The 24116-nt window shown below is 41.0% G+C and overlaps 1 long non-coding RNA gene across 4 annotated transcripts in view; it reads left to right on the top strand.

The window, feature by feature from the left end:
• LOC112664145 (uncharacterized) overlaps positions 1-17703 on the top strand; it is a 66338-nt gene extending 48635 nt beyond the window's left edge. For 2 of the 4 annotated variants that reach the window (XR_007403106.1, XR_007403105.1), the window contains exons 5-6: positions 2130-2185; positions 4796-7349. This is a non-coding gene — a long non-coding RNA (uncharacterized LOC112664145). Of the gene's footprint in view, positions 1-2129; positions 2186-4795; positions 7350-13297 lie in introns of those variants that run through there. The other 2 variants (XR_007403104.1, XR_007403103.1) reach the window with 1 other exon arrangement.
• Positions 17704-24116: the final 6413 nt, after the last annotated feature.

Below are 24116 nucleotides of genomic sequence, written 5' to 3' on the forward strand. Positions count from 1 at the left end.
GTTTTTTTTTTAAGATTTTATTTATTTATTTATTTATTTATTTATTTATTTATTTATTCATTCATTCATTCATTCATTCATTCATTCATTTGTTAGAGAGACAGCACAAGCAGGGGGAGAAGCAGACTCCCCACTAAGCAAAGAGCCCAACATGGGACTGCATTTCAGACCCTGGGATCATGACCTGAGCCAAAGGCAGATGCTTAACTGACTGAGCCACCCAAGTGCCCCTTGATTGGTATTATTATGGTCTTGAGGTGTTGGTCCAGATTGGTTTGTCTGTCTTAGGCTCTAAACCTCTGGAGGACAGGACTGCATTCCCACCTAGCACTGTCCTGTGCTCCATCAGGCATGAAGAACGTATTGCTGGCGACAATGAGCGTAGGCGACTCTCTGTTCATGGGTTTGCTGACTGGCTAAATGACTTGATTCCCAGAACTTGAAGGTGCCACAATACGACACCATGTTTTTTTTTTTTTTTTAATTTTTATTTATTTATGATAGTCACACACAGAGAGAGAGAGAGAGAGAGGCAGAGACATAGGCAGAGGGAGAAGCAGGCTCCATGCACCGGGAGCCCGACGTGGGATTCGATTCCAGGTCTCCAGGATTGCGCCCTGGGCCAAAGGCAGGCGCCAAACTGCTGCGCCACCCAGGGATTCCGACACCATGTTTTCATTCGTTGTTTTGTGTTTGTCTCCAGAAAGAGCAGAAAAGGCCTGAGCATTATTCATTTTTGTATTTCCAGAACTTAGAACCATTCTAGAATATCATGGGTGCTCCAGAAATATTGATTGAAGGAATGAGTGAGTGTGAGCCTAGAGAGTGGAGTCCAATCCTGCCTCCACCCCCAGAACCCCCTGCCTCCTGCGGCATTCCAGGCAGGTGCCAAGCCTCTGACTAATCGACAATACAGAACTCCCTAACCCCTAGCTCCTGTGGGCATTTGAGTTTGCAACCTCTCAGGTGAATACTATTATAATTCCAATTTTGTGAGTGTTAAAACTGAAACCCAAAACTTTGCAAATCTGGGTCGCTTTGCTAGCAAGAGATAGAGCCAACACTGGTCTCTTAGGACCCAGAACCCATGTTCTTAACTACCAGGTGAATCCCCTACAGGCTTACTAGCTGCAAGACCATCACTTAAGTGTTCAGGCTGAAGCTTCCTCATTTGTAGACATAATAAACCTACTTAGAATAGTTGTGAGGGACTTTTGGGTGGCTCAGCGGTTGAGCGTCTGCCTTTAGCTCAGGGCGTGATCCTGGGGTCCAGGGATCGAGTCCCACATCGGGATCCCTGTGAGAAGCCTGCTTCTCTGCCTGTGTCTCTGCCTCTCTCATGAATAAATAAATAAAATATTTTTAAAAAATTTTTAAAAGTTGTGAGATCCAGATGATATAAATGCAATGATAAGCAGAGAAATGGTAGCTACACTTTCCAAGGGACTGACCCTTAAATTTGAAGGAAAGAAGCACATGGAGGGTTTTTGTATCTAAAACAACTTAGGTAAGAAGTTATATTCAGGTGGAACCTCCTCCTTGAACTAAAATAATGACCAGTTCTTCATCTACTTACCCTTCGGCAAATATATCCCAAGGGCCTTCCATGTGCCACTTGGTACCAAAGGATGGGAAACCCTCATGGGAAAGTGAGCTTTGAGTTAGAAGGCTTAGCCTGACCGCCTCCCTCATATCTCTACCGGCTGAGTGAATTTGCACAAGTCACTTAATCTGCTTGGCCCTTGGCTTTCTGAATTGTAAAATGGGGATGAGAATAACTAACCTGCACAGCTATGAGGTTTAAATGAGATTTATATTCAAAATATGGCCAGATCCATTGTCTTACAACACACACACACACACACACACACACACACACACACACACACCTATCACATTGTAACTACTATCTCCATCGTTGCCCAGCTAAGGATGGTATCGTGGGAGCAGTCCAGGTAGCTCAACAGCAGCCGTAGCACTGATTTCAACCTCAGATTACCATATTATTTATTAGAGAAGGGAAGAAATATTTCACTACCGATAACCCCTTAGAATTTCCAGCACAGTATAATAATAAAAAAGCAAAGCGACTCTTAATCTGTCTGATTATTGTTTTAAATTTCCTCCAGGCAATGCGCTCCTTACGACTGCACATGAAACAGACCACTCCGAGGACCAGCCGTTGGTAAGCAAATGAATTATAACTGTGTGTCAAAGTGTTCAGGTGATAATCCGAATTAATTGGCAGTTATAAACCACATTTATAGTAACTGCATTAGATTCTGTGCATAGAATCAATAGGCTTTGTCAGAAAGCAGTAAACATCTTAGTTAATCCAATCAAAAAGTCCTTGGGCTTTTTTCTATGCTAAAAATTTTGACCAAAGCATCATATAAAGAAAAGGATCATATATCACTCAGCTTGCTGAATTCTCAAAGAGTGCACTCACGTAGCCAAAATCCAGATCAATAAACAGAACATTGCTAGTACTCCAGAAGCCTCTTCATTGCCGCTTCCAGTAACTACCCTTTGCTTTCCTTCAACACCTCAGAGATCTTTCTAGACTGTGAATCTGATCATGTCATCCTTCTCTTTAAACCTTTTGCAAATATTTTCAGTGCCCTTAGATTCAAATCAAAGCTCCTTCACTTGTCTATGTCTCTGCTTCATGATCCAGCCATACCAAACTTCCTTCCTTTTGCTAAATAAACTATGTGCCTCTCTCCCCTTTGTCTTTTCAAAGCTATTATAATAGCACAATTGGGATATAATTCTTATGCTGTGCAATTCACCCATTTAAAGTGTATAATTCAATGGTTTGTAGGCTATTCATAGGGTTGTGTACCAGTTACCATTCTCAATTATAGAACATTTCCATCACCCCAGAAAGAAATCCAATGCCCATTAGCAGTCACTCTCCATTTTTTCTCAACAGCCCCCCTCCCCCCCCCCCGCCCGTAATCTACTTTCTGCCTCTGCAGATTATCTGTTTGGGACATTTCATGCAAATGGAACCATACAACTATGCCTCCTTTGTTTGGATTGGCTTCTTTTCATTTAGTGTAACATTTTCAAGGTTTATCCATGTTGTACCATCTATCAGGACTTTATTCCTTTTTGTTCCTGAATAATATACCACTGTAGCAAGATGCCATATTTTCTTTATCCACTCATCAGTTGACTGACATTTTAATTGTTTCTACTTTTTCACTGTTATGAAAAAGCTGCTATGACTGTTCACGTACAAATTTTTGTGCAGACATATGTCTTTGTTTCTCTTGATTATACACCTAGGAGTGGAATTGCTGGATCATACCGTAACTACCATATGTTTTGACCTTTTGAGGAACTGCCAATCTGTCTTCAGAAGCATTGGCTCCATTTTACATTCCCACCTGCAGTATATCATATTTTCTATAACGCGTGTTATTGCCAGTCCTCTTTATTATAGCCAACCTATTGTGTGTGTGAAGCGGTATCTCATCACGGTTTTGCTTTGCATTTCCCTGATGACTAATGTAATGATGTTAAGCAGCTTTTCATGTGCTTTATTGGCTATTTGTATGTCTTCTTTGGAGAAATATCTATTCAGATCCTTTGCCTATTTTGTAATTGAGTTATTTTTCTTTTTCTTATTGACTTGAAAGAGTTCTTTATGTAGTCTAGATAAAAGCCCTTTGTCAGCTATGTGACTTTCAAATATTTATATAAAATAGAAAAACTGGGGGAGAGATTACTGTGGCTTTTAATTCAATGCCCAGGTGAATCCCAATGTAGTGGGTCACACTTAGAAGAGAAAGGAGTGAGGCCAAGAGCACTCAGGGACATCTTAAAGAAGAGGCTTTCCTGAGATGCACCTTGAAGAATGGGGCAGAGTATAGGATGGGAAGATGCACTGCTGAGGTGCTGAACCTCTTATCACTCAACAGTGGGTCAGACAGACCTTATCATCCATGCCCATCGGGTCCACATTATTTACTGAGGACCCATGCTCTGCCAAGCACTCTTTCAGAAGCAAAAAGAAATAAGACAGTTCCTCTCCTTCAAGGGGTTCACAGCCCAAGTAGATGAGAAAGACACATGAACAGACATCAGAATTTACAATTCAGTGTGCTAAGTACAATTGCAAGTGTTACAGAAGCACAGGAAAGGGAGGTTAGTCTTGACCGCTCTGGACTTTCAGATGATTCGTTCAATCAGGGAGGCTTAGTCTGAGGCCTCTGAATAGAATTCATGGGACTGTTTATTAGGATGAGAAAAAAAAAAGCCTTTATTTTTGGGCGCCTGGGTGGCTCAGAGATTAAGTGCTTTTGTTCGGGTCGTGATCTAGGGGTCCTGGGATCGAGTCCTGCATCAGGCTCCCCACAAGGAGCCTGCTTCTCCCTCTGCCTATGTCTCTGTCTCTTTCTGTCTCTCATGAATAAATAAATAAAATCTTTTTAAAAATCTTTATTTTTAATACCCAGAATTGATATTTGGCATTCTCTCTATTTATGAGTATAAGGAACAAACCATAGTTTTATTCACAGCAACCATGACTTGGTCATTATAAAAAGCACAGATATTTAACAATTCTATTAAATTGTTATTGATCTTGAGGTAATATTTATGCTCATCACTAATTCAAAATCATGATAGTTATTAGACTTACCAGTAGATCTTGTTATTTAACGTGTGAATAAACTATGTAATATGTTATTATAAGCAAATTTGATTTCTTAAGATTTTGATTACTATATTTCAATATAATTGATTTTTCCTTGGTAATCCTCTATGTTTCCTTTTATGTATTTAGGAACTGAGAATGGCTCCATGAGCTTAGTCAAATGCCAGAGGATAGATGGCACAAAAATGTTAAGAAATTTTGTATTAAATAATTCTTCATTGAGGCTGGAGATTGCACTGAGCCCAGAAGAGAGACAGACAAATAGCAGATAATTTCAGTATGGTAGTAAATGTATGACAGAGGTCTAGATAAGGTACTATGGGAGAACAGAGGAAAAAAGGACAAATTCTTTCTAATGCTTTCAAAGAGGGTGACAGGTGACATTTGAGCCCACTCTTGAAAGATAAATAAGGTCGAAGAGCCCCTCATCCATTGGATCCAACCCTACATCCAGCCCTCGAGTCACCTCTATGGCATTGTGTCACATGGGTCCAGCCTCTGCCCAAAACACTTGAACCTGAAGGCATGCATCCAGAGGCTACTATAGTTGGAGGTGGAGGGGAGAGGAGGATAGGAACTTGACAGATGGAGTCACATGGCAAAAGACAGGCTTGTATTTGTGGTACCAAAAGAAGACCAGATGGACAAGAAGAAGTAAGACCACCAGGGACTATGGGCTGGGGTCATGCAGAGAAAAAAAAGAAAAAAATAGACCCTGGCCTTAGGAACCAGTCCAATCAGGATTCTACTCTAAAATGGACAACTAATAACCTGTGTGACCTTAAACAGATTATTTAATCTCTTGGAGCCTCTGCTCTGTCACATGTAGATATGAATTAATACCTATATTTCAGGGTTGTGAGGATCAAGTAATAGAGCATATGGAAAAGTACTTGGCACAGAGAAGGCAATCAATAACTGTCAGAGCCTCTTCCTTTCAGTTTTACCCAAAGCCAGCCTTTGCTACCCTCTTCCCCGCAGATGTTCGTTTGACCTTGATTACTCATTCTCTAGACCCAGTGATGACTAGATTTATTAACTTCTATACTATAGAAGTGCTTAGCCTTGTGTTGTACATTGTCTCTTGTCATCCTCACAACATCTTATCAAGGTAGGAACCTCTATTTTACAGATGATGAAATTGAGGTTCAGAGAAATCAAACAATATAATTTGCTCAAGGTCCCACAGGTAGGAAGTGGTAGAACTGGAACTTACACCCAGATATGACTAACATTAAAATCTATGCTACACATTATGCTGCTTCTAGAGAGACATTTGGAGATCCCTCTGTTGGGTTAACCTTTAGTTTGTCTGTCAACATTTGACCAAAGTTCTAGAAAGCCGGGCTTTAAAAACCAATGCCTATAAACACCAAAATCAACAAAAGCCAAAAAGTAGGTTGGACAAGTGAGAATCCTTTAAAGGGAGATAATCTAACTAAATACTTCTAATAATAACAGCAATTTCTTGGGCACTGGAGAATGTCACCATTATTCCCAGACAGCCAAAGGCAACAACTATAAGATTTGAGGTCCTGCAATTGTTCTTTAGGGTCTTATGATTAGTCACCTGGAACGATGGTAATATCTTCACTCACAAGATTGTGATTGTCCACCCTGACATCAAGGTATGGAGATCCCGATCACAAAGGCCGATATTTGCATAGTGCTTATGGTTTAGTCAACATTCTCATTTACAGGGTTACTTGCTGACACAACCCTAGGAGATACATAGGGCCAGGGTTTTTGTATTCTCAGAATAGGAACCCAAGGCTCAGAGAAGCAAGGTGACTTGCCCAACCAGGGCCAATGGGCTAGTAAGACAGAGTCATGATTTTTTTTAAAAGATTTTTTAATTTATTTATTCATAGAGACACACACAGAGAGAGAGAGAGAGGCAGAGGCAGAGGCAGAGGCAGAGGAAGAGGCAGAGGCAGAGAGAGAAGCAGGCTCCATGCAGGGAGCCTGACACGGGATCTCCGGGATCACACCCTGGACTGAAGGCGGTGCTAAACCACTGAGCCACCAGGGCTGCCCAGAATCATGATTTAAACTCCATCCTCTGACCCCTTCTCCAGGGCAATTTCCACCTCCACTGGCATCTCCATCTCCAGTCCAAATTAGACAGAAGAATGAGGATATTTGGAAGCACACCTCTAGACTCCTGCAAACTGTTAGATGATGGGTTAGAAGGAAACAGAAGACAGTAATCACAATAAAAGCAAAAATCTAGTGTTTCTTGAAATAACATTATTGAGAGATACATCACATACCATAAAATTTGTACTTTTAAAATGTATAATTCAATGGTTTTTACTATATTCACAAAGCCTTGTTACCATAACCCACTAATTCCAGAACATTTTTATTACCATAGAAAGAAACCCATAGCCACTGCAGCCACTGGCCATTCCAGATTTTTTCACTCCCTGGAAACCACTTATCTACTGTTTTTATGTATTTATCCTGATGGATATGTCATATTAATACAATCACTCAGTATGTGGCCTTTTGTGTCTGGATTTTGTCACATCATGATGTTTTCATGGTCCACTCACATTGTAGTATGGATGGTACTTCATTCTTTTTGTGGGCCAAATAATATCCCATTGTGTGGATATACCGCATTTTATTTATCCATTTGTCAGTTTACGGACATTTGAGCTGTTTCCACCTTGTGGCTCTTATGAATAAAGAATGAATGCTTCTATGAACATTTGAGTGTAAGCTCTTGCATGGACATACACTTTCGTTTGGGTATATACCGAGGAGTGGAATTGCATAGGTAACTCTGTGTTTAGTTTTTTGAAGAACTGCCAGAATAAGGCAGTTCTTTATTCTATTTTGTCCTTTATTCTTCACCTTACTATTCTATTTACAGCATTTCCAAAGTGGCTGCACCATTTTACACTCCAACCAGTGGTGTATGAAGGGTTCCACTTTTTCCACTTTCTCTCAATACTTATTAGTATGAGTAGTATATATAACCATCTTAGTGGGTGTGAAATGATATCTAATTGTGGGTTTGATTTGCATTTCCCTCATGACTAATGATATTGGGCATCTTTTCATGTGCTCATTGGTCATTTCTATACCTTCTTTGGACAAATGTTCATTCACATTCTTTGCCAACTTAATTGGGTTGTTTGTTTATTGTTGAATTGTAAGAGTTCCTCATACATTCTAGGTACAAATCCCTTATTGGATATGATTTGCAAATATTTTCACTCATTCATTGGGTCATCTTTTCATTTCCTTGATAATACCCATTTAAGAAACAAATTTTGATTAAGTACAATTTATTTTTTTGGCTTGTATTTTTAATTTCATATCTAAAGAAATTATTGCCTAATCTAAGATCACAATGACTACACATATATTTTCTTTTCAGAGTTTTATACCTTTAGCTTTTGCTTTTAATTCCATGATCCATTGAGTTAATTTTTGTGTACAATGTGAAGTCAGTATCCAAATTCATTCCTCTGCATGTAGATCTCCAGTTGTAGCATCATACTTTGTTAAAGACTAGTCTCTCCCCCATTGAATTGACTTGGCAATCATGTAAAAAATCAATTAACCATAAATGGATGGATTCTCAGTTCTATTTCATTGATCTATATGTTTATCCTTATTGCAGTACTGCACTATCTTGATTACTATAGCTTTGTATTAAGTTTTGAAATTTTGGAGTTTAAGTCATCTAGCTGTGTTCTTATTTTTCAAGATCACTTTGGCTATTCTCAGTCCTTTACATTCCAACATTACACGTTTAGGACCGGCTTATCCATATCTGAAAAAAAAAAAAGGCAGCTAGGATTTTGAATGGGATTGCAATGAATCTGTAGATCAATCCTGGAAGTATTACCATCTTAATAATATTAGTTCTTTCAATCCATGAACCTTGGGTGCCTTTCCATTTATCTAAGACTTCTCTAATTTCTTTCAATGACTTCTGTAGTTTTCAGTATACACAGTCTTGATTTGCTTTTGTTAAATTTAGTCCTAAGTATTTTATTCTTTTTTATGCTAATATAAATAGGATTGATTCCTGTGGTATTATGATTTATATGTGAAATATGTATTAGATCCTCATCCCCATTCTTAGCACACAGTTCCTAAACCCTTGTAATTTCCTAAGTTATTAGAGCAATAGTATCATATTTTTTTATAACATTTGGATTTTGTCCTCAGTTTCTGAAACAGCTTCAGAGAAATAAAGATGAAATGGGTATCTTATTATTTATAACAAGCCCCTTTCAACCGCACTTGAGTTTATGTGAATGAGGGGACTTTGGGAAAGCCTCTAAAGATGGGGGCTGGTTTCCAGGGAAACCAACGCTGATTATAGGGTTGGATTTTTCAGTCCCATCTCTCACCCTCTGGGGAGAGGAGAGGAACAGAAGGTTGAATCAATCACCAATGGCCAGTGATTTATTTAATCATGACTATGTACTGAAGCCTCTATAAAACCCCCCTAAAATGAGTTTCAGAGAGCCTCCAAGTTGGTGAATACCTGGGAGTTCTTAGAGAGTGGCAAGCTTAGGAGGGCATGGAAGCTCTGTGCCCTTTCCTCAAACTTAGCCCTTTGCACCACTTCCACCTGGCTATTCCAGAGTTGTATCCTTTCATAATAGGCTGGTGATCTCATAATTAAAATGTTTTCCTGAGTACTGTGAGCCACTCTAGCAAATTAATCAAACCTGAGGAAGAGGTCATGGAAACCTGCAATCTATAGCCAGTTGGTCAGAAGTACAGGTAAATAATGTGGACTTCCAACTGACGTCCAAAGTTGAGGGCAAGGGGAGAGAGGTATAGTTTTGTAGGACTGAACGCCTAACCTATGGGATCTGATGCTATTTCCAAGTATATAGTGTTAGAATTGAGTTAAATTATAGGGCATCTAGCTGGTGTCACAGAATCGTCTGGAGTGCAGAAACCCCCTACATACTCACTTGGTGACCAGAAGTGTCAGAAGTAGTATGGTGCTAGCATGAGAGTAAAGGAGACACGCAGAAGGAGTGTGATTTCCCTTCATACTTCCTTAATTTTATTTTTGGATCATTCATTGCTATTGTTTAGAAATATAATTTATTTCTATATATTAATCTTGTATCCTAACAACTTTGCTGAACTTGTTTCTTAGTTCTAATAATTTGTGGTGGCTTCTTTAGGTTTTTATGTACAAGTTTATGCCAACTGCAAATAATAATTTCACTTCTTTCTTTTCTATCTGGATGCCTTCTATTTCTTTTTCTTTCTTAATTGCTCTTGCTAGAATCTCTAGTACAATGTTGAATAGAAGTGGCAAGAACGCTTGCCCTGTTCTCAATCTTAGAAGATCAGCATTTCACTATTAAGTATGATGTTTGTTGTGGGTTTTTCCTAGAAACATTTTAATAGGTCGAAGATGCTCCCTTCTGTTCCTACTTTCTTGAGTACTGTTATCAAGAAAGCATGTTGGATTTTGTTAAATGATTTTTCTGCATCTGTTGAGGTAATTATGTAGTTTCTTTCTTTTATTCTATTGATATGGAGTCTTATACTATTTTTTTATATACTAACTTTTTATATGTTAAACCATTTTTGTATTCTTGAGATAAATCCCCCTTGATCATGTGTATGATACTTTTTATGTGGCTAGTTCAATTTGCTAATACTTTGTTCAGGATTTTTGCATCTATATTGATAAGAGATAATGGTCTGTGGTTTTCTTTTCCTGTGATGTCTTAGTTTTAGTATCAATGTAAGACTAGCCTCATAGAATGAGATGTGAAATATTCTCTTCTTTTCTTTTTTTCTTTTTTTTTTTAGCGGTGGAGGAAGAGTTTGTGGATGATTTGAGTTAAATTTTCTTTAAAGGTTTGTTAAAATTTACCAGTGAAATCATCTGGGGCTTGGCTTTTTTGTATGGGGAAGTTTTTAAATTAATAATTTAATCTCTTTACTTATAGATCTACTTAGATCATCTGGGTTTTGAGTTTTTTGTTGTTGTTAGTTTCAGTAGTTTGCAACTTTCTAGGAAATTGATAATTTTGTCTTTGTTATCTGATTTTTTGGCATACAATTATTTATAGTATTCCTTAATCCTTTGTATTTCTGTAAGGTTGCTAGTGATGGTCATTCTTTCATTCTTTTTTTAAATAATTTGAGTCTTTTTCTTGCTTAGTCTAGCTATAGTCTTGTCAATTTTCTTGATCCGTTCAAAAAGTCAAATTTTGGTTTGATTGATTTTCTCTAACACTTTTCCATTGTCTTTTTCATTAATTTCTACTCTAGTATTTATTATTTCTTTCCGTTTGTTTTGAGTTTAGCTTGTTCTTTTCCTAGTTTGTTAGGATGGAAGTTTAGGTTATTGATTTGAAATGTTTCCCTTTTTTAATACAGACACTTACATTTATAAATTTCTCTCTAAGCACTGCTTTAGTTGCATTCATAAGTTTTGGTATGTTGTGTGTGGGTTTTTTTTTTTTTTTTTAGATTTTATTTGTTTGAGAGGAGAGAAAGAGAGAGAGAGAGAGAGAGAGAATGATGAGAGAGACAGAGGGAGAGGGGGAGAGAATCTCAACCACATTCCACGCTGAGTGCAGAACCCAACACAGGACTCAATCTCATGATCCTGAGATCATGACCTGAACTGGACCAAGATGCTTACTGGTCAGATGCTTAACCAACTGCACCACTCAGGTGCACTGTTATGTTTTCATTTTCACTTACCTCAAAGTATTTTCTAATTTCCTTTGTGATTTATTTGATCCTTTGGGTATTTAGGAGTCTGTTGTTTAATTTTTGTACACTTATGAATTCCCCAAATATCCTTATGTAGTTGACTTCTAATTTTATTCCATTGTTATCAGGGAAATACTTTTTATTGTCTTAATCCTTTTAAATAGATCATGGCTTGTTTTATGGCCTAACACATGGTCTATTCTGAAGAATGTTTCATGTGCACTTGCGAAGCAGGTGTATTCTGCTATTGGTGTTTTAGTGTCTGTTAGACACTAAAATGAATGTTTTATTTTAGAATGTTTTAAATAGAATGTTTTAGTGTCTGTTAGTTCCAGTTGGTTTACACTTTGTTTAACTCTTTTATTTCATTGTCGATCTTCTGCCCAGGTACTTATACATTATTAACAGTGGTGTATTAAGGCTTCTAATCCTTAAATTGTTAATTTCTCCCTTCAATTTGGTCAGTTTTTGCTTTATGTATTTTGAGTCTCTATTGTTAAGTCGATATATGTTTATAATCATTATGTTTTCCTGATGGATTAATCCCCTTATTATTATAAAATGTACTTATTGCCTCTAGTAATAACTAATTTCAAGTCTACTTTGTCTGATATTAATATGGCCACTCCAGCTCTCTTTTGGGCACTGTTTGTGTGATATATCTTTCCCAACCTTTTACTTTCAAGCTATTTATATCTTTGAATGTAAAGTATCTTATAGATGGCATATAGTTAGATGGAGGGTTTTTCTCCATTTTTTCAATCTCTGTTTTTCTGTTATAGATTTAGTCCATTTACATTTAAGTAGTTACTGATAAGGTAAGATTTAATTTTTCCTTTTGCTACTTTTCCCCCCTGTGTGCCTTATGGATTTTTTTGCTCCTCTATGACTTCATTACTGCCTTCTTTTCTAAATATTTTCTAACATAGAACATTCCCTTGCTCTGTCTTTGTATATACATATATCTATATATATGTGTGTGTGTGTGATGTACATTTATGTGTATTATATATGTATGTGTGCATATATAAATGTATATTTTTTTCTTGGTGGTTGGCCAGAAGATAACAAGATCTTAAAACAATCTAGTTTGGATTTACACCTTGCATTTTTGTAGTACATTTTCATTTACATTTTTTTTTCATTTAATTCTAAGAAGGGAGAAAGTAAGAAATCTGGGCTAGAAATCCTTTTCTCTACTTTGGCCCTAGGACCTGTTTGGAGCAATGTTACTCATGCATCATGCTCCTCTGGGGGCAAATTATATCCATGTGAGAGAGATCCTTTTCTGATTCCCAGGGTATAGATTTTCAGGGTTATCATAACAACTTTGTATGGACTTTCCAGCTTCCAAAGTGCATTCATATACATCAGTGATTCTCAAAGTGTGGTCTGGGGATCTCTGAATATCCATGAGATGCTTGCAGGAAATCCTCAAGGACAAGACTATTTTCATAATAGTACCAAGATGTTATTTGCCCCCTTTTAGCTCTCATTCCACAAGAGTACAGTAAAATTTTCTAGAGGTTACACAGCATGTGGTATCACCACACATTGAATGCAGAAGTGGATATGAGAAATTAGTGTCTCTGTTAAGCGAGGCATTAAGGAGATTGGCAAAACTGTAAAACAAAAACTTTTTCTCTAAGTTGCTTTTGAAAATTTAGTGGTATTTCACAAAATATGTTGTTTATATGAACATAAGTGGTTTATTATTGTTAATTTTAAATGAGTTATTTTTCTAAATTTCCCAGTTTTATTATATAATGCAGGAAATATTGATATAACATATTTTAACAAAAGCTTGTTTGCATTTTTGATAAACTTTAAGAGTATAAAGGGGTACTAAAACCAAAAATTTTGAGAGCTGCTGACATTTGTTATCTCATTTGACCCTCACAACAGCACCAGATGGAAAGCAGGACAAGTTTACTCACATGCTGCTTTGGCTCCTTGGATGGAGAAACTGGACTGGGTCTAGGACTATACCTGGAAGGACTGGATTTAATAGAAGAGCAGTCTATGATTCTGAGACTAAAGCCAAACAATTAACTGGAGTGACACTTTCTGGGAGTGATAAACTCTTGGTGGCCATTGACATTGTTGGTCTCTCTCATGTTCTGGATACTCTCTCCACACTGGCTTCCATGACAATGTTCTTAGTTTTACAAATGGCTCCTCTTCTTCCACCTGCCCCTTAAGTATTGCTATTACCCCATGTCCTATCCTCAACCCTCTCCCTCTAGGGGCTCCCTGGATGCGTTCACCCACCATTATATATGATGATTCCCAAATGTGTGTCTTCAGCTCAGATCTGTCTCTTGAATTTCAAAGCTAAGTACTGGTTGTGTCTACCTAGATATCCCTCAGATGTTTTAAAACGACATTCTCAAAACTCTCTAATCACTAGGCGCATTCAATATATTGTAGTAGGCTCTGTCACATCACCTGTGATGTGACAGTGAGCAACACATAGTTCCTCTTCTTAAGGAAAGAACAATCTAGTAGAGATAACCAGTTTGTCCAAAACCAGCTTTTGTATTGTGGAGTCTGGTTTAGAATTACCACCACTAACCCAGTCACCCAAGACTTCCGCTTCTTCACCATTCCCTCCATCCAGGGAGTCCCCAAGTCATGTGCATTTTGTTTCTGTAATGTCTCTTCAGCCTTTGACTTTCTCTATCACTACTGCACACCTCCCTCAGAAAGATCTTCTAACTCTTGTGAATGATTGCAATAATCTCATAATCACTCTCTTGACCTCCTGTCTCATCTCCATCTAATTCATACTTCGTATTGCTGCATGAGTTGTCATTTTATAACCTCACATCTGCTTTCCTTACTTCCATGCTAAAACTCTTCAATGATTCCCTCTTCTCTGGAAAATAAAATCTGCATTCGTTAGCCTGCCTTGTAAGGCTCTCAAGGAACTGAACTTTGCTTCATTTCCTATCGCTTCTTTGAATGTATCCACGATATTTCAAATGGTGTTTCTGATAGCAAGAATGTCCTCCTTAATTACCTAGTCATCCTTTATGATCTTTCTAAAGTGTAAGGTTTTGTTTTGTTTTTGTTTTTGTTTGTTTGTTTGTTTTTACCTTTTCAAGGAGTCTTGGTTTTTCTCCCTTTTGGTATACCACTAGATCTTGCACAGATCTGTCTTCATTACAATACTTACCAAAATGTATTATAATTTTTTCTTTCCATAGCTATTTGCCTCTCTGGACAGAACACCTCAATGGAGGAAATTATCTGGTTCATCTTGGTATCACAAGTCCTAGCCCAGTACCTGGTATAGAATGGGTACTAAATAAATATTTATTGACTTAATGTTGAAGGTCTATCAAATATGGATCACACTCAAACTTCTTCCTATTTTCTAAATTTAGAATTCCCTTCCCATTTTCCATCCAATCACCCAAGCCAAAACACAGATAACTATTATTAGGGCTCTTCCTTATTCTCTATCTCTAATTAATCACCAGTCCAGCTTATTCCGCTTCTCTAATCTCTCTCCAGCATGTTAGGTGCCTTTCATCACCACCCTTAGAGAAGTCCTCCATCCCTTAAGAATATTGCAACCACATTTTCAACCTCAAAAATTGGGATATAAAATTTTTGTGTCACTTCCAGATATGAGGCATTCTGATAAGCAGAAGTAAGTTCTAAAAGGTTGAAGTTCTCTAAATGTTCCATTGATTTCTAGGGATGGCAGTAGAGAATATTGGAAATCATAATGCCACGAAGAATTTGGGTTGGGTGGTCATTTAGCCTTGGCTGCAAGGTTCATGGGCCTCTATTTTAAGAGTCTCAGGCCTTAAGCTATCTATCATTCAGGTAACAAAGGACAAATGCACAGACAAGAATAACTAAAAATACAATATTGCAAGTACCAAATAAATGAGTAATTAATTGAGGAGAGAAATACAGAGGAGATGTGATCTGAGCTGGGCTTTAGAGTCCTTGTAGGTAGAGGCGTGCCAGCTAACACCTAAAACTGCCCATGCAGAAACACTCAACTCCAGCCCCCACTGAAGGAAATGGATTCTTGTCTACCAGCCAGGGTTGACTGACCAGAGAAAGTTGATTCAAGGGTGTTTCATCCTTGGGCTGTCTGAGATCTGTGACTTGGACCTACATAAGAAGATGAGCTGTGTCAATCAGATTTCTTTCTGGAATCTGAAATCAGGAAACTAAAATGGGAGATCTGGTAGCATAGACTGGCATGGAAAAATTGGCTTCAAGTGTTACCTTCAGGTCAAGTTGGAGCTGGAGAGTCAAGGGCCCACCAAAGTCAAGTGTAAGTCGGAGTCAGGAAGAAATAGAAACCATGAGTAGACAGAGCCAGTTGGTCTGTAAAGGAGCCAACATTCATTATAAGTGGTAACAGCATGAGAAAAAGACCGGGCAACTGAAAAGAGAAACTTGGAGCTGCCAGTCCTCGGATCCACCTTGGAACTTGATGTCTTGCAGCCTCCAGGCTTACAGCCACTCCTAGCCTTCTTTCCTTGGTGAGTGAATGCTGTTCCTTGCAACCTAAGAGCTCAACTGAAACCGATCTGATCAGATGGAGCACAGAGGAAAAGAAGTCCGGGAGCCCAGGCCAGCATAGATGGGTGCTCAGAGACTGAATTTCCCATGGACTACTTAGGGACAGGTAGAAAGGAATTTTTTTTTCTGTGAAGGTAAAAGTGATGGGAACACCTTAAATTTTAAAAGAAGCCAGATTGGTATTTGGCAAGTGACTGATTGCATGCATGCGTGTAGGTTAAGGCCAGAAAGTACACAAGTTTGAATCATAGGATCACAACTGTAGTCTTGATCCCATGGGCAAGGGAACGATGGCAGTTTGCAACAGGAAGAAGATACCATCAGTGTGGAATTCGAAAAATCATGAAGGTCTTGGAAGACATTCCATTTCCCAACCTTGAAGCATGCTTGGCCCAGCCCCGCACAGATGGACTTTGGGTAATGTGTGGTGAAGGAAGCACATGAAAGCAGCCTGTGGTTGTGAAGCAGACCTGCTGATTAGGGTCGCTTCCACTCCAACAGCCTAGAAGCTAGAAAAGACTGCCAGAGACCTCCAGCCTGGCATGCAACCGGGGCAAATGCTGCTGCTCTGACAGATTGGCAAGAGCCTGGGATCAGCAAAGGTCACCTCCATGTGCAAACCCACGCCTGATCAGTTCTAAGTGGGGCCCATCAAGACCAGGGCTGTCTGGGCCCCCAAGGACTTCCATGTAGAGCCCAGATGTCAGCTGTCCTCTCGTCCTCCGAATGGGGCAGTTACAGCAGTTGTCTCTTTCACACCGCATCCACACCGACGCAGCTCTCAGCAACTCTTGAAACGCCCCCCTCCCATTCACATTACAGTAATATTGTCCACTCACATTACAGTAATGCGCCGCGGAGCATCTCCTGACAGTTTCTGGAGGGAGTGAAAGTTGCACAACCCACGGCGAACCATCTCAGACACACAAACAAACAGCCAGACGTGTCTGTTCTGCAAAGCCTTCCTTTGCTGGACAGCCTGCCAGGGCTTTCTTTTCCAACCCAACCCCCCCTCTGCCCCCATCCAGTCTCCGTGATCCTCTTCCTCCTGCCCAGATTCCTTCTGCTCTGTTATGCAGAGTCATTCTGTGGTGCCCTGACTGCTATCCCTAAATTTGCATACCCAAACCCAAACACAGCTTGGACCAGTAAGCTGATCTATACTGGTTCTAGGACCCACCGTGCCCTCCTTAAGGAGACAACTGAGGTTATTTTTTATTTTTTATTTTTATTTATTTATTTATTTATTTATGATAGACACACAGTGAGAGAGAGAGGCAGAGACATAGGCAGAGGGAGAAGCAGGCTCCACGCACCGGGAGCCCGACGTGGGATTCAATCCGGGGTCTCCAGGATCGCGCCCTGGGCCAAAGGCAGGCGCTAAACCGCTGCGCCACCCAGGGATCCCTGAGGTTATTTTTTTTAAAAGATTTTGTTTATTTATTCATGAGAGACACACAGAGAGAGGCAGAGACACAGGTAGAGGGAGATGCAGGCTCCCTGCAGGGAGCCCGATGTGGGACTGGATCCCAGGACCCAGGATCACGTCCTGAGCCAAAGGCAGACGCTCAACCGCTGAGCCACCCAGGCGTCCCAAGGTTATTTTTTTTAAAAAAGCATTTGGTTGTTGTCCATGAATAGCAATAAGGATACAGTTCAGGCACTGGTGGGTCAGTCTGGGTGAATCCCATCTACCGCCCCGCTCTGTTTGGACTCTCTGTGGAAGGCGAGGCGGGGGTCAGAGAAGCCAGCTATTTAAACTCCAGCTTTGGGGGACTGGGGTGGGGATGGGCATGGAAGGGGGAGGCGGGGCGAAGGGGATGGGGTCTGCAGGCAGGTTCCCAGCGGCAGAGGACATGAGGCGTGGGGCTGCCCGCAGGGCTGGCTGTCCCTCCAGCAGGCACGATGCAGCCCGAATGCAGAGCAAGGCGAGAAATGACTTTGTCTCCGCAGCCGCCCACGCTCTGACTGCATTAAGACTCTCACTAGGCCCATGATGACTTTTTGATGAAGTGGATGCAGCATCCTGCAGGGGCCAACGGCCTTGCCTTACGGAAGGGAAGGGCTCTGCAGAAAGCACACCCAGCATTGCAATATGCTCTTCTCCTGTCTGCCCTCTTCCTTAAAGCACGTTTTTCTGGATGGCGTTTTCATTCTTAGCTCTCCTAGCTTCTCATAAGCAGGGAATGCAACAAATCCAGGAACAGTGACAGCCCAGTAGCTAGTTTCTGTGGGAACACCTATGGATGTCTACTGTATTGGGCAAAAACAGAACAAAGTCACTTTTATCTCCAGCTTTCCTAAAGCCTTTGTGTGCTGTAGAAGCTGGTTATTGTTGCATTATTAAAGGCCCAGCGAGCAGCGCCAAGGCTCAGATACGCTAGAGCTGTCCCAGGCAGCTTCAGCTAGTTCAGACTTTTATCCTGTGACCCAGCGGGGCTCCTGGTTCCCCGGCATCCCAGGGAAGGGGGAGCTGGCATGCAGGAGAGTCCAGGCTCTTCTAGAAGGTGCCCTGGGCTTCTCACCGAACTGGTCTGTCCAGTTCCCAGGAATCATTCTGAGCATGATCCATTTTGCCAATATTGTGTTTCCTAAGGCACTAGCAGTGTAAAGTAGGGGGCAAACTGTTGCATAAGGACATATCTAAAACCAGATTTTCCCGGGTTTCAGCCAGTACCTTGTTCAGGGGAGGCTGAGAGGACCAAGTGTTTGGGTTTCTGTGTGTCTGAGACTGAGGGTTGGTGGTGACTGAGAACTGAGGGTTGGGGTGGGGACAGCCTGGGGCATAGTTTGCTGAGGGTAGGTTTGAACACAGGTTTGATCCAGCTTGTCACAGTGTCCGAGTCACAATACCTGGGAGCTTTGTCAACTGTCCCAACCCCCATTTCACAGAGGAAGAGATGAAGCCTGAGAGGAAGCCCAGAGAGGCAGGGTGACTCATCCAAGGTCAGTCCCATGAACGGGTGTCCTGCTGAGGTACCCACCACCTGGACGCATGCTGAGCGTGCATGAGCATTCACTCTCCACATTTGCAGCCACACAGGCCCTTTAAGAGGCAGGGCCAATTTAATGCTGGTGTGGGGCAGATAAATCCCAGGAAGGCATGGGCTGTATTTTTCACTAGGTTTTATGTGGCACACTGCAGGGCTCAAGCATAGTTAGGAGCTCATGCTTCTGGACCAACCCTGAAAAAAAAAAAGCAAGATCACATCCTCCAATCCGCTCCCCTATGCTTATTCTCCTGTAAATGTGGGAGAAATCTAGCTGGAGAGGGTGCAGCAGGACAGGACAGCCAAGAGCCACCACAAAGGGCTGTGCAGCCCATGCACTTCACAAAGGGCCTGAAAGTGGGCCACGCGGTGGCCAAAACCCAGCCTGGCTTCCACTCACCAGGGCTCAGCCCTAGCAAAGTGCTCCTCATCTTTGTGGTCTCATGTCAAGTCTATCCTTAAGTAGAAAAACCTTTCCTCCCTGCTGGCCCTTCCTCTGTACTTCCCTCCTACTTCATTCCTACTCACTAAAACCTTCCCTTTGTTTGTTTTGTCTTTTTAATGTATGTTTTCAGTTTTACTTTTTAAGCTACAACCACCGAATTAGGGATGACCCCTACCTGCACTGCATGGTTTGAAGCCCCTGAGCCCATCTTCAGGCTGTCTGTTCCACCTTGTGTACATAGCCTCTTCCCATGAGACATCAGACTACCACTGTGCCTGGGCCACTGCTTCCAGGAAATCTTTCCTGACCATTACCTTCTCCCCTAAACATACCACCCCAGGGTGTGAGGCCCATCACCCACAACATCCTAGGCACACCCTATGGAAGCTTTCAATATGTTTTTCAATGTTCTATTTACAAGTCCATGTTGCCCTTTTATCTGCCCTGTCAACTATTTTAGCTGCTGACTCCATGTGGCTACTGAGCCCTTGAACTGTGTCTAGTCTGAATAGAGATGTGTTGAAGTATAAGTATAAGATGTACACAGGATGCGAAACATTTAGTATGAAAAAAATGATGTGAAATATTTCATCAATCATTTTTATATTGATTACATGTTGGAACGATGATGTTCTAGATTAAACTAAATGTCTGATTAAAATTAATTTCACCTCTCTCTTATGCTTTTTATATGGCTAGAAAAATGTAAATCACATTTGTGGCTTGCATTGGATTTCTGTTGGACTTAGACTGTAAGCCTCTACAGGTCAGAGACCATATCTTAATCGTCTCAGCACCCTCCCCGCAGGGATCCCCTCTAACTGCTGACTTTTTAACAAGTCTGCTCCTCATCTTAGAGACTGCTATGCTAGCCTTGGGAGCACCAACCACTATCCATCCCTCTTGCTGGGCCAGCTCCTCGTCTGCTGCTTCCTCTGCCTTAATTCGGGAAGGTCCATCCAGGTTGTTGTAGCTACTCTGCTTTTAACCTGCCTTTAACGTTTCCATACAATCTGTGGTCCCCAAGTAGAATTAAAGCAAGATTAAATTGGGGGCACCTGGGTGGCTCAGTGGTACCGAGATCGAGTCCTGCGTCAGGCTCCTGGCATGGAGCCTGCTTATCCCTCTGCCTGTGTCTCTGCCTCTCTCTCTCTCTCTCTCTCTCTGTCTATCATAAAAAAAAAATTTAAAAAAGTCAGCATTTAGAGAAACCATCCTGGGCGATGCAAATAAACACAGGGCAGAGGACAGAGAAATAGAAACTACCATTCACATCAGTATCAGTGAATAGCTCAGCCTGTCCCCTTAGGTATTTGCCAATATGCTGTGAATCTCAACCTTTAAAAATCTTTATATATATGTATATTTCTGAATATAGAAATAAAACTGGCTCACTGTAAAGAAAAGACCAAAAACCACAAAGATTCCTCTGTGATTCCACTCCAAACAGTAACCCAATAACCACTAATAATAGGTTGCTGTTACTTCCAGGCTTTCCCATCATACGGTTACTTTCTTTCTTTTTGCTTTTTTTTTTTTTTTTTACATAAATGAGATTATATTCTAAACATCGTTCTGCATCTTAGGGTTTTTTTTAAAGATCTTTATTTATTTATTCATGAGAGACACACAGAGAGAGGCAGAGACAGGCAGAGAGAAGCAGGCTCCATGCAGGGAGCCCAGGATCATGACGTTCAACCGTGGAGCCACCCAGATGTCCCTGCATCTTAGTTTTTAAATGTTTAGATATATTGTTGACATTTCTTCGGTCAGGTTGTATAGATCTATTCAATTCTTTTTTAGCTGTAGCAGAATGTTCCACTTATTTAAATAACTCCCTTATTTCTGGACACCAGTAATAAGGATAGATATGTTTTTGCTCTTGCAAACAGGCTGCAGTAAACATCCTCAGGCAGGTCTTTGCAACTTTGGTGTTTCCATAGGAACAAAAACAGTTTCATTCGTGTCCTAATGAAGATGGTGCCACTAATCAGAATGGGACCACCCGTATGTTTAAAAAAAAAAAAAAACAGTTGGGGTGGGGAGTGCCCACCCCCTACCATGCAAGGGGTGGTGATGGTAGCAGTGGATGTTTGGCTTGGTTTGGGGATTTTTGTAATGATGAAAGCAGAAGTCCATTTACCATGAGTCTCATCTTCTAGTCTATAATTCTAAACTATTGCTTTTAAATTTAATCCAAATACTCAATTTTGAATCAGACTGGGCAAAGTTCAAGGACATTACCCTACCTATATACCACTGAGATCTGTAATTGGATACATCCTTTGGTCTGGCATTCACTGGGTCATTTTCCACTTTTTCCTATTGAGGGACTTACGGGTTCTTTAATTACACAGGTAGCTAGTGGTTTGAAATTCAAAACAACAGCATGTCTTTCATAATTCTCCTGAGAAAGAAAAGTCCCAGTGGTAAACAATGCCACTACGGTCTCTCCTCCCCCAGTAGTTGCCTCTAGATGCCTTCCTGGCTCTGCAGTGTAGACAAGTCACTAATCTTTCCCAATTTGTGGAATGGTGCTGCCTACCTTGAATCCTTGTTGTCAAGATTGCAGATAATTTATGTAAAGCACAGAAACAAGGTCCTTGTTCAAATAATGGCAGCTAGCATTAATTTCCACTGAAACTGCTAAGATTAAGTAGCAAGCAAAAGATAGAAAAGTAGAATCCAAGAAATTTAAGCAGTCACTTTGGACATTCTTATTGGCTAATGTCAATCAAGGGAGTACTGTCTGCCAAGTTCTATGCAAATGACTTCATCTACATTGCTCTTAATTCTCATGACAGATTTAAGAGGAAAGTCATCTTTTCCCATTTTACAGACTGGAAAACCGAGACCCGTATTTTATGTTTAAGTGATTTTCTCAGATTTATCAAATGATCAAATGGATAAGCTGATATTAACACTGATCATTTTGTCCCAAACGTATGCTCGTCCAGGTTCCAGACAGCCGTCCAACTGTACCAGGCTGTCTCATGAAGGCTTGGCAGTTTCTGGTCTTCTGCACATCTTTCTTTCCTGACCTCACTCTGATCATGGCAGCAGATCCAGGGCCTGCCTCCTCCTTGCCCTATATGATTCTCTACGGTATCAGTCAGGACTCTCTCAGCTGCAAGTCAAAGAAAGCCACTTAGCACATCAGGAACAAATTGGATCCTGCACATGTAAAGTCTAAAGGTGGACTTGGGTTTCAGGCATGGCAGCACCCAGGAGCTCAGAGAGTGACAACGGACTCTGTCTCTCCTGTCCCTCTGGGTTCTGGGACTGGCTTGACTCTCAAAGGGCTCCCTCCTCCAGCCAGAAAACATATAGCCCATGACCCCAGGTGCATGTGTGGGGAGGGGGGTGAAGAACACCCTTTATCTCTCCTAGTGTCTATATTGTCCACATATAAAATCTTAAGGAAGTCACATGCCCATTCTTTAATCAAACACTGTGGCTTGAGGTGTGGTATCCTGTTGGCCAGACTCCCCTTTCAGACTTACCTCTGTGACTCAGAATTTGGGGGTCAGCCTTACTTGAGTCACAAGGAATGATTCCTGCTAGGATGTATGATTCTATAAAGAAAGGAAGGGCAAAAGCCGCCCTCACTAGACCAAAGCCATGGATGTCCTCTAAGGAATTCTATTTTTCACTCAACAAAAACTCATAAACCCTGTTTTGTGCCTGAGAAAAACTCATACTTTAGATACACAGGGGTTCCATAATGGCTTCTCTTTTAGCATATTTCTCTTGCATTATTATGCATGGTCCCTATATGACATCCACAAATCCCACTGGACATGATGTATCCTGGCCCCCTCTTCCCACAAGATTCGCGTAACAGCACTGTCACTTCTGATGCTTTTAGCTGCAATTACCGAAAGCCCTACTCAAAATAGCTTCAACAAAGGGGAAAATGTCCTTTCCCACACAGAAGGAAGGAAATCCCCGGTAGGGCAGCTCCAGAGTTGCCTGAGTATGGCTCACACTCTTTCCATCACCTCTGCCATCTTCAGTGTGTCAGCTTTGTCCTCACTGTGCTCCTCTAAAGGCTGTGGGATGGCTGCATAGTCCCGGGCATCACACCCAGACATGACAGCATCCTGCAGAAGACAAAACTCTGGCTGCTTGGTATTTCCCCTGCCAAACGTGAGTCACCTGAGTTAGCTGGCCCGCGCTGTCCAATAGATGAGCTCTACTGAAGTTTACGTTTTAATTCATCAGAATCCGAGAAAATCCAAAGGTCCTCAGTCACACTAGTCACATTTCTGTTATCAGAGACACACTTTTCTTGGATACCTCCCTTAACTGATAGCCAGCAAGGAGAAGACAATTACTATGACTGTTAAGAAAACCATCAATAATGGAGTCATCATTGATATTTACCAGGCTCTGGTTTTGTGCCTTGACCTTGCATGGGGCTGGGAATGCAAAGGTAGGACTTGGTTCTTATCCTAAAAAATGTTCTTCATAGAAGGAGCGATAGCCATGTACAGACAACCACAGTGAAGGGTGACTTTCTTTAATGTCGAAAGACCAGAACCACCCAAAGGGCTGAGTGTCTACTCCAGGACAGATCGCTCCTGGGAAAGAGCAGGGAAAGCCATCTCTAGAGCACGTATGTGGCCACAGCATACAGGGGAGACTAGAGGTTGTTACAATTGTTCTGACGAGCAAGAATGAAGCTTAAGAAGGCCTGGAAAACAGACCTTAAAGTATGGTCTGGGCCATACTGCCT

Source organism: Canis lupus, chromosome 17 (assembly GCF_003254725.2).
Source record: "Canis lupus dingo isolate Sandy chromosome 17, ASM325472v2, whole genome shotgun sequence".
NCBI classification, from domain to species: Eukaryota; Metazoa; Chordata; class Mammalia; order Carnivora; family Canidae; genus Canis; species Canis lupus.